Here is an 18427-nt window from a genome sequence, read left to right on the forward strand (position 1 = left end):
AAAAACAAACAAACTTACTCATGCAGAGAGTGATCCGTGCTGAAATAATAACGTTATTATTTAAAAAGCCATTCTTAACATGGGGAAAGGAGGGTGTTTTGTACCTATTCTGTACTTTAACCTTACAATTGAATAAACACATATCATAAAACTTTAATTAAACGTGGAAATACGATTAAAAAAAATAGCGCGGATCACTCTCTGCATTAGCTCACACACACACAAAAAAAATAATCCCATATTTAAAAAATTTAAATTCATTTATGTACTTACCAATTTTTAAATTTTAAATTCCTTTATTCATGTTACGGCTTTTCACTCATGAAACATTACGTTTTAATTGCTTAGTTTCTTTTCACGGCATTGTTTACATAAAAAAAGTTTGTTTTAACTTTTTCTAAACTGTTTAATTTTTACGACATGCCTCAACGTATTATAAACACCTTAACCTCCCCATGTAAAAAAAAACGCCCTTCCATAAACCTCGAAAGCCGTTCTTAATATGGGGAGATTGGGGGTGTTCATTCCGAAAGCCGTTTTAACATGGGGAAGTTAGGGTGTTTATAATATGCTGGGGCGAGTCGTAAAATTAACGAAGTTGCTATCTATCATTTATTGCAAACATTGCTTGAAATTTATTTATTTGACAAAAAATTACATTTTGATACTCCTTGGGCGTTGAGTTCCATGGCGACCAGCAGAAAAAAATAATAGTCGCTCCCTTAGTCCCCCACCCCATCCCGCACGTAACATATTTTATTTACTGACGTTGCCGTAACTAAACGATTATTTGTCACATTTACAAACATTTATTTATTTATTTTGAAAAAAGTTTTACTTTTTATGAATATTAAAAGGAAAATGGGTACTCATGCAGAGAGTGATCCATGCTGAAATCATAACGTTATTATTTAAAAAGCCATTCTTAACATGGGGAGGGGAGGGTGTTTTGTATCTATATTGTACTTTAACCTTGCAATTGAATAAAAAAACATATGATAAAACTTTTATTAAACGTGGAAATACGATATAAAAAATAGCGCGGATCACTCTCTGCATTAGAACCGGAAAATGTTACTAAATATTTATTGATAATTTCTCACTTTTACAAACATTTGATTTTAAATTTTTTTTTTTTAATGACGACTTTTATCGACTTTCAAATGGTGTTTATTCCGAAATCCGTTGTTAACATGGAGAGGTTGAGGGTGTTTATTCTGAAAGCCGTTCTTAACATTTGTGGAGGTGGACCTAATGTAAAAAAATAAATAAATAAATAAATTTAAAAAAAACTAAATCATTTACTGATAACTTCTCACTTTTACAAATATTTTTTAATTTACATGCGCGGATGAACAAATTGTTGAATAGTGCGAAAACAAAACGTTTTTGTAATAAACTTCGGGATAATTTTTGGGAAAATATTTACATTTAGGTCCACCTCCACAATTTTCGTTTTTAAATGACGACTTTTATTGATAAATAAATTTACTTCTCCGCAACTTTTATTGATAAATAAATCTACTTCTCTGCCACGGGCACTGAACCCCTCCCTTTTTTTAATAGTATTTTCGGGTTGGTATGCTGAAAACAAATATCAGTTAAATTTTGCAAATAGCCCCCCACTCCAACAGTGGTGTTTATTCCGGAAGCTGTTCTTAAGATGAGGAGGTTGGGGGTGATTATAAGGAGGACCTAATCTAAAAAAAAACAAAAAAAAACAAGTTTTTTATGCGCACATAAGCAACTATTTTTTTTATTAACTTTTTTTTTACTTTTTTATTTAAAAATTAGTAAATTTCAATAAATAGAATAATAAATCATTTATCATTAATATGTGTTTTTGGTTTTGTGTTAAATGAAACTTTTTTTTCATTACAACAATAATGAACCAATTTAAATCTTCCGGCATGCGTTTAAGGGTTACGAAATTATCAATAAATCGTTTAGTTACTAAGCCAACGTCAGTAAATAAAAAATGTTACGTGCGCATGCATTAGCCTTGACTGGGGTGGGGGCTAAGGGAGCGACCATTAAATAATTATGCTGGTCGCCATGGAACTCAATGCCCAAGGAGTACCTGAAGTAGCACTTATGTTATCGTGCTATTTTTTAAAATAGTATTTCCATGTTTAATTCAAATTTTACAATATGTTTTTCTTTTATTAATTTGTAAAGTGAAATTACAGATAACCCGGTCGGTTTCTAATGTGAGGAAAATCTAGTCCCCCCCCCCAAAAAAGGGGTACTCTGGATAATAAAAAAACATTAAAATTGCCTCAGTCTCGAAAGATTTCTTCTCTACTGAACGAGGAAAAAAACGGTGAAGTGTAGTTCACCTTCTGTTTCACTCCCCCTCTCTCAATATCTCTCTCTATCCATCTCTCCCTTTCCCTCTCTCAATCTATCTTTCTCTCTATATCACCCTCTCCATCTCTCTTTGAGCCCCTTTCTCTCTCTAACTCCCTCTATCTCTCTCCTTTCCTCTGTCTCATCCCTCTCTGTTTCTAACTCTCCCCCTCTCTCTGTTTATCTATCAATCCCTTTATCTCTCTATCTCCTTCTCTTTCTCTATTTTCCTCTCACTTTCTCTTTTCTATCTATATATCTTCCTTTCTATCTGTCCATCTCTAATCCCTCATCCTATTTTAGTCTCCTAAATTAATTACAGTAAATAAGGCATTGTCATAACATGGATAAATCCTATTTTAGTCACCTAATTTACTGGATGTGAGAATAGAAGTTATTTGGAAATCACTGCTACCTTGAACAGCACCAGAAGTAACTGGTAAAACCTTTCTAATTAAATTGATTTTGGCAGCCATTTGGTAACAAAATGACATAGCCTTAGCCCTTGCTGCATGAGGAATACCTGCGACCTTGCTGCCAAGTAGAAGACTTATTTATTCTACTTTAAAACATTCAATTTTTCAAAAATCTCATGTTCGACATCTTCAAAGCATCCAATATGGGGAAAAATATTGCAAAAATGCAAACTTATTGTTTAGGATGAATGCACAATGGTACGCAAAAAAATCACTTGAGGCTCTTGGTCGATCCTTGCAAGATTTGCGTGGCAATGTCAGACCATTTGGGAATGCAGTAATATTGCTTGCAGGAGATTTCAGACAAATGTTACCTGTTATTCTTCAATCAACACCAGCAGATGAAATAAATGCTTGCCTCAAATACTCTACTTTTTTGTTCCATGTGAATACATTAAACAACTCAAAATATGCATGTCCAGTTGCAGACTGTTCGATCCGCACAAAATCTTTTGCATCACTTGTGGGAAATTGGATACGAAAAAGTGCCAGCTGATCAGAGTTAAAGGCAAAATTATTTTACTTTTAACTTCTGTAATTTCTGTAATTTTATTTCATCAAAAGAATAGTTTGTTTAAAAGGTTTTTGCAGATATTCAAATTATAAGAATTCCATTTGACTGAGTGAATGAGCTATTCTTGCAGGTCAATACAAAGATGCCCATGAACTTAACGCTATTATTCAATGTAAAATTCCAAGTGATGTAGTCAAATACAAATCCATCGACACTGTTGTGAAAGCAGATAAAGTGTTTAATTATCCAACAGCTATATTTGCCAGGGATGCCACCGCATGTATTGCAACTGAAATTTGGTGTACTAACTATCATGTTGTGAAATATAAACCAATCCAAGCTTTGCAATGGCACATAGCTTGCAGTAAAAAAAAAATTAACAAACAATATCATAGAAACAACAATCTTACCAGGACCTTTCACAGATGAATATATCTTCATTCCATGCATTCCTATGATTCCACCGGATATATCATTACACTTTAGGAAATTGCACTTTCCAATTTTATTGTCATTTGCAATAACCATCAACAAAGCACAGGGAACAATCTTTACAATTGTGGGCCTTACAGTTACACACTGACTGTTTTTTCACATGGACAATTTATGTTACGTATTCAAGAGTAACCAAACCGGAAAATCTCTATATCAGCTAAGAAAATGGAACAACAAAAACTGTGTACCCATGCAAAATGGAAAATTAAACCTATAAGAAACATGCTATTTCTCATTTTGGAACTTTTTCCATTGCGCCAATTTGAGCCACAGCAGCGCGTGGCAGGGTACAGCTAGTATATTAATATATACATATTAATACATATATATATATATTAATATATATATATATATATGTGCGTATGTGTGTGTGTTTTGTCTAATGTATACGGCCGAATTGAGCGTTTATTAGTTACTAATTCCCTTCATTCTCGTAGCAATTGTTCTATGGCCGGGACGTAAAAGCTTAGCAAAGGTGACGTCGTAGCATCGATCGAATCTCCAGACCGGCAGGAATTGTCGTTTCCTACACTGATAATTGCGTAAGCATGAACCTTTCGAGTCTCCGGTGGTAAAAAGAATAATTTTTATTTATATTTAAAGTTTTACGGTTTAAAGACCAAACAGGTGCAGATATTTGTTGTTGTTTTTTTTAATAAACAAACCTATTCTTCTCTTTCCTCCCTCTTTGACTGTGCCTATCCCATGAACAAAACTTCTTTCTTGGAACTGCACGCCAGTGGAACTCTCTTCCGTTTGCCTGTTTCCCACCTGACTACAATTTGGTTGTAAGTCCAACATAAACAAATTCTTGATGAACCGCCCCCTATAAGTAATCCAGTCTACAAAATTTCCAGTTCTAAAGATTACTACGATTTTATTCCATTGATTACTGTAAACACAATAACCCTTATCCTCGAGTCCTGCCTTGATAAGTCATAACTCCTATGTAAAAAAAAAACAAATGTTTTTGGTAACGTCTTGCATATCTCTCTCATTTTTATTGATGGTAATGTCCGATTCAATAGAAGGATGCTGGTCTGGCGTGTATTGTAACTGATAACAGTCTACTGTGTTAGAAGCATTGTAGATATGGAATTTAAAGTTTAACGCTTTAAAGACCAAACAAGTCCTAAATTTAAAAAAAAAATAAACAAATATATTATTTTATTAAAATTAAATTCGATATTTCAATCCATAAAAGAGTTATTATCAAAGAATATAAGTTGTTTTTTTTACGTACAATGCTGGTGGTGGTAATACCTGGCAAGTTTCTCTCAGATGTTTTGCAGGTAAAAGAAGATAAAAAGAGAAATACAACTTATATTCTTTAATGAAGATTCTGTTATGAAGGGAAATATCGAATTTGATTTTAATAAAATAATGTGTACCTATTTATAAAATTCTAGTCTTGTTTGGTTTTTAAACCGTTAAACTTTAAATTTCATATCAACAATGCTTTTGTGGTGTCGCATTTCTGATATGTTTTTAAAATATAAATTAAATATAAAAATATATTTATATATAAATGATAATAAACTTTAAAGAATAAAAAAAAGAAAAAATAGAATAATTAAGCATTTTTCTGGTTGGTCTAAAACTTTTGGTTATTTGAAGCCGCCATAAAACAAGAAATAAAAGAATTGCCATCTGTTAGCATAGCTAGAAAGCAATCTTTTGTTTTGGAAATTAGAAGAGCATCGTCACGCCCCGCCCCGGACAGCTATATTCTGGTAAGTTGGCCCGTTATATCGTACATTTTTTTGGATTTAATTTTTCAAGTTGGATCCAATGTTTGCGATGCGTTAGTTTATTAACGATGAAGATACAGAACAGTAGAGAATGGATTTCTACATAACACCGTCCCAGCGCGGTTCGTGTTCTGCATAAGTGCCGAGGCGTGCTAAGGTCATTTCCTGATCCTGGTCAACTTGAAGAAAGAATCGGATCAACTTTAATCATCCTTCTAGTATAAGGGAGTACCTGAACAGATTATACTGACCAAAGATTTAGGCCACAAAAGCAAAATTAATACTACCATTCCCTTTTGCATTATATTAAACTTTCCTTTCCCTACAGTGAAAAAGAGACAATTCTGATTCTTTGGCCTTCCTCTCGTCGGGTGGCCCTGCTTGCTGACTCGTCTCCCACCGCCTGCTATCATCCAGAGAGACGAGGGTAGGTGTGGGTGTCCTTTTTAACTACAACAGTCAGAGAGTTCATGCGACTAAGTCCAGTACGCACGCGTTTATAAAAACTGCTACATAATGTATCTTACCAATGTTTCGCAGTGTTAACTTAAAAATAAAATAATCATTCAAGTTAGTATTTGTGTTGTGTCTTATTCATATGAGATAACAGCAACTATTTACAATGGTGACCCCGCCTAAAGAACACTGCACCTCATCAAAAGAACTTTACACTAAGAAATGAACAACGTAAACTGGACTCGTACCGAAAAGAAATGAAACACACTTTGGAATCTTCAGGAAAATACAAGTGATTACTCATTTTCGTCGCAAACGTTTCAAAGAAAACCTTCGACGTAAGTACAACAATACTATATTTCCCCCTCCTTCCTAGTCAACACACACACACACACACAAAAAGAAAAGATACACATATATATATATATATATATATATATATATATATATATATATATATATATATAAAAGAAAGGAAGAAAATGGAAGAATCCAGTGTGCAACAAATAAACATAAAAAATCCTGAATTTATGGAAACGGTAGTAAATGGCTGGTTTTCCATTCTGGAAGCCCAATTCCACCTACGCAACATAACAGCTTCAACAACCAAATTTTACGCTGTCATATCATCACTGCCTGCAGAAGCGGTAGCTAAAATACCGATAAATATTTTAGAAGGCAGGAAATATGAGGAACTAAAATGCTCCTTAATTGGGTCCCACGAAAGGACCAAGCCGGAATTGCTCGACAAACTAATGTCAACTAACACTATAACTGGCCGCCCTTCCGCTTATCTTCAAGAGATGCTGTCTATTGCAAAAAGAATAGGTATTGGCGAAGAGATAGTTCTTCATAAATTTTTACAAGCCTTACCCGCAACAATTTCCCCGGTCATTGCCTCACAGAAAGAATTAAACCCATCTCAACTAGGAAAACTAGCGGACGAACTAATGCCCTTGTTAAATAATATAAATGCAACAGCGTTTACCGCTCAGCAATCTCAACATATTGACAAAAACAAGAGCAACGTTCGGATACCGATAGGTGTTAGACCATTTTTCCCCGAACAAAGGACAAGGATATGTAGAGCACATATTTACTTCGCGGAACAATCCAGAACCTGCAAACCCTGGTGCAAATGGCCAGGGAAGCGAAACATAAAAATGTTACCAAGCTCACGCCCACCCACACCCACACCAAGTGACTCGGGGAAACTAGTTGTGCGAGCCATGTCCGTCCCCTTGAGTTCGCAACTACTACAAGTCAAAGCAAGACTAGGGACAAAAACATTAAACTTTATTGTAGATACAGGCGCAAGTATCTCGATAATACCAGTAGCCATGATAAACGGTGTCACATTCCACCCAACACTAGTATCGCTAACCACTGCCAATGGTGAGAAAATAGAATGCCACGGCCAAGCTAACCTCGAAATTGGGATACCAAGTTTGAGAAGATCATTTTCCTGGACATTTGTTATCGCAAACGTCACCAATCCCCTCCTCGGACTTGATTTTTTAAATAAATTTGGCCTTACAGTGAACTGCAAAAATAGAACAATTTACGACCCAGTTACTACCACCAAAAAAAAGTTACTGTTAAATTCTGCAGCACCAGTAAATGTGGTCATAAATGAAATAGAACTGCCGGTATTCATAAGAAAAAGCCTGGATAAACACCCAGAAATTATTTCTCCGCACACCAACAAAAACAGTGAGTACTGTGGTGTTTATCACAGAATCGACACAGGCAGCCACTCCCCAGTCTTCGCTAAATCCAGACAACTGTCCGCTGAAAAGCTGACGGCGACGAAAGAGGAATTCAAACGTTTGACAAACGATGGTGTAATAACCCCTTCAGACAGCGAGTGGTCAAGCCCACTACATCTGGTACCCAAACAAAGTGGAGGCTATCGTTGTTGTGGAGACTACCGCACCTTAAACAGCATCACTAAAAGTGATAGATATCCCATCCCCAATATAAACTCCTTTACGGCTAAACTCGCTGATAAACAGCGATTTTCGAAAATTGATTTGATTTCGGCATATCATCAAATTAAGATGCACCCCGATGATATTCCAAAAACTGCCGTAATCTCGCCGATGGGACTCTATCAATATGAATACATGCCATTTGGACTAAAAAACGCAGCGGCTACATTTCAAAGATTTATGGACAACATTTTCCGACTGTGTTTTCATTTATATAGACGACATATTGATCTTCAGTGAAAACGAAGAATCCCACAAACAAGATATCGACACAGTTTTTCAAATCTTAGAAAACAACAGCCTAAAAATATCTCTTTCCAAATCCATCTTCAATGTGACATCTCTTGACTTCCTAGGATTTAGAATCAATTCAAAAGGAATTACACCAACTGCAAATAAAATTAAAGAAATAGAATCTTTTCCGTGCCCTAAAGATGCAAAAAGCCTACGCAGATTTCTGGGTATGGTAGGATTTTATAGGAAATTAATACCAGGATTTGCGAAATTAGTCTTACCCCTATCTGAGAGAATGAGACTAACACCGAAAGGTCTAATCACCTTAAATACATCGGTAAAAGAAGCCTTCTCTACTATGACAAAAATACTTGGTAACCTAACAGAATTACCCCACCCTAAACCAACTTGTACCCAATATCAACTAGTAACGGACAGCAGCAAAGATGCAGTAGGTGCTGCCTTACATCAAGTCATCGATGGAACCCCAGTACCAATAGGGTTTTTCTCAAAAAAACTCACAGAAACACAGACGAGATATTCCACTTTCGACCATGAACTTTTAGCAGCATATTTGGTCGTATTACACTTCCGCCACATAATAGAAAGTTGCGAAGTATTGCTTCTGACAGACCATAAAGCAATATGCGGTGCATTTCAGTCTAAAACCTGCAAAATCAGATAGGCAACAAAGACAACTAGCAATCATCACAGAATTAATTTCAGATATTGCCCATGTGAAGGGTGACCAAAATATAGTTGCAGATTGTTTATCTCGCCCAACATTTGCTGTACAAATAGATACGTACGACCTCCCTGCACTCGCAGATGCACAGAAAAGAGACACCGAAATACAGTCCTATCCAGACTTAAAGAAATTCACATTATATGGAAAAGATCCATTTGTGTTATGTGATACATCAACGTCATACCCTAGACCTTTTGTACCATATACACTACGGAAATCTATCTTCGACAGCTTACATTCAGTATCACATCCTGGAATAAAATCTATCAAAATGATTAAGGCTAGATTTTACTGGCCACATATGGATAAAACAATTAAAGAATTATGTGCATCATTCACATCTTGTCAACAAGCAAAAATATACAGACATACTAAATCACCAATTCAAACGTTGGAAATACCATCATCAAGATTCCAGACCGTACACATTGATATAGTTGGACCATTACCCCCAGCAAAACGTGCCAACAATCCTTATACAAGCCCATGTCGGTATGTTTTAACATGTATAGATCGAACCAGTCGATAGATAGAAGCACAACCTATAGCAGATATTACAGCACAAACTGTAGCAGAAGCTTTTGTTGACACATGGATTACTCGCTTTGGTGTTCCACTGCATGTCATAACTGACAGAGGCACACAATTTGAAAGCGAACTATTCTTTGAATTGTCAAAAATTATTGGATTCTATAGATTACGAACGACTTCTTCTCATCCGCAATGCAACGGACTTATAGACAGAGCACATAGAACTATTAAAGCAGCTATAATGGCCCGAAAAGAATCTTGGATTTCAGCTCTACCAATAGTCCTCTTAGGAATTCGAAGTATGCCCAACGACTCTAATTTTTCCCCATTTTATGCGGTCACAGGTACACAAATGTTATTACCACAACTAATGATTGGTACAGAAAATACAGAAATAATTACACAAAATTTTACAAGAGAACTACACAAAACTATGGAAAAATTTGATCTGACAGACTTTTCAAACAGAGATAAATCAACAAAGAAAACGTACGTACCAAATCAACTTCAAACCTGTGATAAAGTTTGGATTAGGATAGACCGCGTTCGGAAACCATTAGAAGCACCCTATTCATGTCCTTACATTGTACTCGAACGAACACCGAAATATTTCCTAATAGAAACGAAACCAAACACGCATACACAAGTTTCAATAGACCGTTTGAAACCTTACATTGAAAACAAGCAAAAATGTACGCAAAATACAACTATCAACAAAAATAAAAACAACGAGATTTTACTCCCCAGAAAAGTGCAGGAACATGAAATAAAAACAAGAACTTCAAGTAGGAGAGTTACATGGAAAAAAGATACTGAATACATTTATTATTAAAAATTTCTTTTTAAAATAAATAAATAAATAAAATAAAAATATACATATATATATATATATATATATATATATACACACACACACAAATATATATATATATATATATATATATATATATATATAAATATATATATGAGCACTCTGTCTACTGGCAGGGTACCTCTCTTTACTGACCAAAGATTTAGGCCACAAAAGCAAAATTAATACTACAATTCCCTTTTGCATTATATTAAACCTTCCTTTCCCTACAGTGAAAAAGAGACAATTCTGATTCTTTGGCCTTCCTCTCGCCGGATGGCTCTTCTTGCTGACTCGTCCCCCACCGCCTGCTATCGTCCAGAGAGACGAGGGTAGGTGTGGGTGTCCTTTTTAACTACAGCAGTCAGAGAGTTCATGCGACTAAGTCCAGTACGCACGCGTTTATAAAAACTGCTACATAATGTATCTTACCAATGTTTCGCAGTGTTAACTTAAAAATAAAATAATCATTCAAGTTAGTATTTGTGGTGTGTCTTATTCATATGAGATAACAGCAACTATTTACAAGATAAAAACCAAGTGTATTAAGTTTCGTAGGCCTATCTAATCTCTTGAAATTATTCACAAAACCTACAGTTTTAACACAGTAGAGTTTTAACATTAACGAATACAGGCCAGATCAGCTCCTTGCTACTAAATCGACCATTGCCCTCAACAAAACATCTGACAAACACGTGCCAGGCATTACCAAACAGCGTTGTAGGTAAACACACACACACGCACACACACAAAACACATATTCCTTGATGTAGATTGTTTTTATAGATCGAAATATCGAATTTGATTTTAATAAAATATTATTTTTGTTTGCTAAAAAAAAAGCTGCACTTGTTTGGTTTTTAAACCGTTAAACTTTAAAATTCATATCAACAGTGTTTTAACACAGACTGTCGCCATTTACAATACACGTCAGACCAGAATCCTTCTACTAAATTGGACATTACCCTCAACAAAGTATGGGACAGAAATATGCCAGGCATTACCACTAACAACATGGCACGTAAAACACACACACACACACACACACACACACACAAAAAAAATTAAAAAAAAAAACAACTTATATTCCTTAATGGAGATTCGGCACTTCTGTATGACAGTTACATATTAGCATCAAAGATGAGTTATAGACCCCCGTTCTTCGAAAGAGATCTGCTATCTAGCGGCCATTATCTGAACCTCAAATATAAACAATTGTTTACGATAACGCAAAAATATATAATAAAATAAATAACACAAAAATACATGAACGTCGAAACATTTATTGTATATAAAATGTACCAAATATAATTCTAATGTATTGATATATTTTTTTTTTAATTAGTGATTTATAACTGAAAATAAAATAATAAATATTATATAAAAATTTATAAAAATATAACTTTCGTATGCGCTAACTTTTGGAAACAGAAGAGTTATCGACTCCTGACAAGCCACATCTGTCGGCGGTTCTTGTAACTAAAATACAAACATTCGCCTCATGTAACTGTCATACAGAAGTGCCGAAGATTTTGTTATGGATTGAAATATCGAATTTAATTTTAATAACATAATATTTTTAGTTTATTAAAAAAAAAAAAAATTGCACTTGGTTGGTTTTGAAGCCATTAAACTTTAAATTTCATACCAACAATGCTTTTAACACAGTAGATATTTATCATTTGCAATACACGCCAGACCAGCGTCCTCCTACTTAATCGGACATTACTCTTAACAAAACATTTGAGAGAGGCGTGCCAGGCATTACCACCAACAGCATGGTATGTAAAAGAAAAAAAAAGGAAAAAAAAAACAACTTATATTTCTTGATGAAGATTCTGTTATGGATCGAAATATCGAATTTCATTTGAATAAAATATGTGTTATTTAAAATAAAATCTGCACTTGTTTAGTATTTAAACCTCAAACTTTTACAGTGCTTTTAACACAATAGACTCATATCATTTAATTGCAGTTCAGTCCAGCTTTGTTCAGGCCCTATGTACTGTTTATAACTTTATGTGCATATGTATATCTATATATCTACAAAAGTGAAAATGCCTGTGTGTGTGTCTGTACATTTCCCTACGCAATAACTCTGTCAATTTTTATTCTACAGACTCGAAATTTGATATACAGGGTACTGAGATTTGTGATCGGTTCTCGGCCAGGAATTTGGCTGTTAAGGCGTCAAAGTTCAACGATTTGACCTTGAGGCCTCTACCAAACTCCTCTGACAATTTTGGGTCCAAACACTTGAAATTTTAGATGTAGTTTCGTTGGACATGGATCTAACTTAATAACTTGATTTGAGCCCAAAACAATAGATGTTAAGGAGTCATAATAGGGGTCAAATTAAAAATTACCGCTTTTTTTTTTAGCTCAACATACACCTCCAAACACCCGGGCAACGGCGGGCTGAAATGCTAGTATATATATATATATATATATATATATATATTTAAAAGTTTGACCCATGTCCAGGTAAGCTACTTCATAAATTTCAAGTCAGCATAATTAAACTGATTGGGACTCGAACTCACCACGGTTCGATACGTAGCCTGATATCCTAACACTAGACAATGAGGTCTCAACAATTCTATGCACAGTTTTTTTGTATCGAATTAAATGTAAGATTGTTTATTTATTTATTTCTTATAAGCGATTCTGTGGTAGTTTTTTTTTTTTCACTCCCTGAGTTTTTAAAGGGACAGGTTATCTGCCCTTTGTTTATATTTTAGTCGCCCTACATTTTTTGGACGTATTATTTGTAATTAATTTATTATCGGAATATTTAAAAAAAAAAAAACACACACACACACACACACACACACCAGAAAATCGCTTATTAAAATAAATAAATAAATAAATAAATAAGCAATCTTCTATTTAAAAGCGATAAAAACTGTGCACAGAATTGTTGAGATCTCGTGGTCTGGTGTTAAGACATAGAGCGGTGGTGAGTTCGAGTCTCAGTAAGTTTAGCTATACTGCCGAGAAGTGAAGTCAGTAAGTTTAGCTATACTGCCGAGAAGTGAAGCTTCGGACTGTCATGTCTATAGATAACTTTGTTTTATGAATGTAGAAAATATTTAAATAAATATGTAAATAATAAATTAATTACAAATAATATGCCCAAAAAACATGTAGCGAATACAATATAAACAAAGGGCATATAACCTCTCCCTTTACACCACTCAGGGAGTGAAAAACAGAAGCACCACAGAATCGCTTATAAAAAAATAGTATATGTTTTTTGTTTTTTTTTTCGGATTCTGATACAATTACCGATGCCATATTGAATTCCCGATTCCGATACAATTACCGATTCCAATGCCGATTCTTTATAAATATTTAACTATAAAGTTGTTATCGTTTCTCGATTACCATAAAAAAAAACATGTTAAATATGCAAATCTTTTCTTCAACGTAAAAATACACATGTATGGATGATCTATGGAGTTTAGTTTTATTAAATGTTCAAAATCAATAGATATTCATTACTTTAGTATTACTCTCAGCACTAGAATATTTTTCTTTAAACAAAATAAAATAAAAATTCCAACTAAAAGAATCGTTTTTGCCATCGGAAAATAGGCACATATTTTCCGATACTGATTAATACAAAAAAGTTTGAAGTGTCGAAAATAATACTAAAATCATTTTTATTTACTTTTTTATTGTTGTTGTAAGTCCAATAATAGCTAAAACTAGTTTAATCAAGGTAGGAAGTCCGGTCCGTGATTATTTTCTTTATGTTGGTGTTATAGAGGAGATTGATACAACATGTGTTTCGCTCCAGTTTTGAGCAGGAATTTAAAGTAAAAATATGGTCACCCACTTTTAAAAGACACTTATTTTGAATAAAATTTAAATGAGAAATTTGAAAAAATTGAAGTGCCGGAAATAGTGATAAAATCATTTTATTTACTTTTGTTGTTGTTGTTGTTGTAAGTCCAATATTTCGCTAAAAATAGCTTCATCAGGATAGGGATCCCGGTCCGTGATTATTTTCTTTATTTTGATGTTATAGAGGAGGTTGATACAACGTGTGTTTCGCTCCAGTTTATTATTAGGACTATGGCAACATCATATTCTTTTCATTGTTTTGACTCTCGAGTATATATCCGACACAGTTAATCAACTGAGAACCACATCACTCTACATAAAAGCATGTAAGTTATCAATGGATATATACCTGAGAATCAAAACAAGGAAAAGAATATGCTGTTGTCATAGCCCTCGTAATTACTATTTTTTTCTTTTCTTCATGTTGGTCTTATGGGCTGCTTGACACCCTGCACTGAAGATTCCCAAAAGGATGAAACACTGGTGTCTGTAGGTATTTAATTATTATGGTATATATATATATATATATATATATATATATATATATATATATATATATATATATATATATATATATATATACTAGCAAAAGTACCCGTTGTTGACTGGGTTCAAAAACAGCCTACAGAAAATGGACTCAGATTTATGAAAGTATGATACATTATGAAAAGGAAGGGTTGTAAAGAGATAGCTTCGAATTTGGGGGTATCAAAACCAAAGCAAAATGTGATGAAAGTAAAAATAAAATAGATAAACCCCATAATTTATTATACCATACCTGTTCACACTGAAACACTTATCACAATATTCTGTTGATCTATATTAAAAAACCTTGTTAAACTTTGTGACATATTTCCATTCTATGGAGGTCAGGCGCGAACGAACACCCCATAATTTTATTATACCATATGTCTTTAAACTGAAACATAATTATCAAAGTATACTTACGCAGATAGATATGAAAAGTCTTTATTAAAGTGTGTGTCTATTCTATGGAGACCAGGCGCGAACGCAGACCCCACAATTTTATTATACAATCCTTATTTAAGTTAAAACATACTTATCAAAGTATTATTATTATTTACATCTATATCAAAAACACTCGTAAACGTGTTTTTTTAAATTTTTTATTTCCATACTTTGTGGACCAGGCGCATACGCAGACCCCACAATTTTAATGAATCATCAATATGCCAGATCAAACATACCCATTTCTGTGTCTCGATACATCTTCTATCAATATGTGTTATCAGTTTTCTATAATAGTCAACCATATAGAAGTCTCTTCGTGACCAGACACACACGCATACCTTCAGCTTCTGTATATATAAAGCTGAACGTCTGTGTGTGTGTCTTTATTATATATATATATATATATATATATATATATATATATATATATATATATATATATATATTACTATAATAATTTATAAATTCCTTCAGACACTAGTGTGCCATCCTTTCGGAAATCATCAGTGCAGGGAGTCACGATTATCGCTGGGCGGGAGATTCGAACCCGACCACGAAGCCATCTGTAACTCCATTAGCAAGAAACAAACCACACAGCCAACTTTAACCATCAGAAATACAGTTGAAATTCAAACATCAGAGTGATCTAATAATTATTACTACATCAGAATCTGCGCATGCGAGCTTAAGTGACCGGTTTTTATTTCAACTTTGAAATGCTGAACAATAAAAACCGAGTTCTTAAATGGACTGATATAATTGTTTATTTATTTATTTTTTTTTTTTACACAGTGATCACCACTTATCAAGGCCCGGAAGCCACTCAGGGATAAGGGTTATTGCAAGTACATCACGTTAGTGAGGAGATTTTATGAAGTGTTTAATTAGGGGGGCGGTTCATTAGGAATTTGTTAACATTAGACTTTAAGACATCCAAGTTGTAGTCCGGAGGGAAGCAAGCAGACGGAACAGAGTTCCACAGGCGTGCAGTTCTAAGAAAGAAGCTTTGCTCATGAAATCCGCGTTTTGATTTAGGCACAGATATAGAGTGGGGTTTACTATAATAATTTTTAAATACCTACAGACATTAGTGTGTCATCCTTTCGGAAATCATCAGCAGCGATTTCCACCGGTATGAAGATTCGAACCCGGCCATGCTGCGAGTGTGCGTTTGTGTTTTACAAATCCGTAAACTGGTCAATTAAACGACGAATAGCACGGATGAAGAGACATACTTAAAATAAAAAAGAATAAACAGTTGTTTCGTTGTCGTTACATACAAATAACAGGCCGATAGCCATTAGTCGCGTGCTCTAGTGTAATAAATGAATGCGTGAATGTAGGATTGACATGAAATACTTAAAGATAAAATCGGCTGAAATGACTTAAATAAATAAGAAGTAAATGAGTTAGAATGACTTTAATGAACTTAAGGATGAATTGAATGACCTTAAAAATGACTTGACTGCTTAAAAAATAAGGGGAATCCTTCAAAAACAACTGGAACGATCTGGAGAATGACTTGAATGGCTTTGAGACTGACTGGTTGTAAAGTGGGTGATCATTTTATATTAAATTAATACAGAAAAGTGATCCCCCACTTTATATCACAAAGTTACAAACATAAGTACAGCATGTAATAAGAACAGATAATACACTTTGATCTTGGCCAAAACGCCAAGAAAAAGGTATTTATTTGCTCCCCCACCGAGCAAATAAGGCACAGAGCCGATTTTTAATGTGAGGAGTGAAGGGGAAATAGGGGCCAACTCCCTGGGAAGTAGGGGAGCTGGTTAGTAACAATTGGTATGAAGGGTTGCCCCTACATTGACCAAGGTCTTATATGTGGGGGTTTCCCCACATATGGTCTTTGCTTGCAGTATCTGCCGGAACAGATACTACACTTTGGTATTGGCCAAAGGGCCAAGAAAAGCTTAAAAAGCTAAGAACAGCATCTATTAATAACAGACCTTTGATGTTAACCAAAAAGGCCAAGCACAAAAGTGTTACGGACAAACCGACGGACTGACTAATAGTCACTTGCACTCGACTAAAAAAAAAAGAAAGAAAGAAAAATACGGATTGGATTTTTTTTTTACAAAAGTTTTATAATACGTTATTCTCATTTTTCGACACCACTTGAATTTGTTTCGCTATCGTCCAGCTACCCAGTGTACACCTTTCCTCTCCGACCCCACGCCGGCCGCAGCCAACCATTTCTCGACTTTGCTTTTCACATCCGATTCTTTCGACAGGTATTTTCTATCCGTTCGAGAATGTGCTGCGTTTGTTCGCCTTTATTTCCTTCTTCTCGTGCACACTTCTTAATTTGCATGTGTTTTTTTTTCGACTACTGTTGCTGCTGTTATCTCTTCGCATGCTGGCCACTCTGCGTTCCTTTCTGGTTGTGGCTTCTTTTCTTCGCCAGCGATTAACACTCGACTCGAACGCTACAAGAAACATCTTCTATGCAAAGAAACATTATCACAAAATCCGGTTATGCTATAAACATAGCTTGATTTCAAGTTTCGTGAACCCCGGAATACCGTTACACACGTGTTAACATGTCAACTCTCAGAACCCAAACGTTGTACTCGTACAATCACAAGGAAACAAAGACAAGGAAAGAATTCGACTATTTTTTATAATTTAAACAACAGACATTTATTTACAGGTACTTTCCAAAATAACGCCTTGTCTCTTGTTCAAAAGTTTTCTCGCACTCCAATGTACCTAACAAGGCTCTCTCGTGTAGAACATGTGGTACTCTGTCTTTGTCCAACTATGTTTAGGACTCGTCATTTCCTGTCGCTCTTGGTCCACTTGTGTAACACGTCTATCTCTGCTTTCTCTTGCTAAACTAAAGGGTCCACGTTTTTCTTCTTTTATGATATTTTTCTTTCCTTGTTCTTATCCATGACGTCACCTCGCTCACGGCTCGGCATTTGCATACATTGGCTGTTTCTGTTGCTGCCATACGCGCGTTTGCGCTCTTTTACCCATAATCCCGGTTCTACTTTAACAGATTTTGCATCTCAACCGTAACGTCCTCCTGGTCTCCTGGGACATAAAGTTGACGATGATCATTAAACGAAGCTTTCCGTAACGAAAAGCTCAAGCCTCTTTAAATCCGGTCGCCAACCTAAAATCTATCAAACATCCTTGTTTCTCGTTATCTGATTACGTCATGTGTTCCGCCTGCAAAGGGTCA

At 34.9% G+C, this 18427-nt stretch overlaps 1 long non-coding RNA gene and 1 pseudogene across 1 annotated transcript in view; both read right to left on the bottom strand.

The window, feature by feature from the left end:
* The window catches only part of LOC145249369 (uncharacterized), a 203482-nt gene that overhangs the window by 100566 nt on the left and 84489 nt on the right, over window positions 1-18427 (bottom strand). The window lies entirely within an intron of this gene.
* On the bottom strand, window positions 16769-16906 carry LOC145249882 (U2 spliceosomal RNA; annotated as a pseudogene).

The sequence above is a fragment of the Euprymna scolopes genome, chromosome 28 (assembly GCF_053919585.1).
Source record: "Euprymna scolopes isolate OS-2025 chromosome 28, ASM5391958v1, whole genome shotgun sequence".
Taxonomy (NCBI): domain Eukaryota; kingdom Metazoa; phylum Mollusca; class Cephalopoda; order Sepiida; family Sepiolidae; genus Euprymna; species Euprymna scolopes.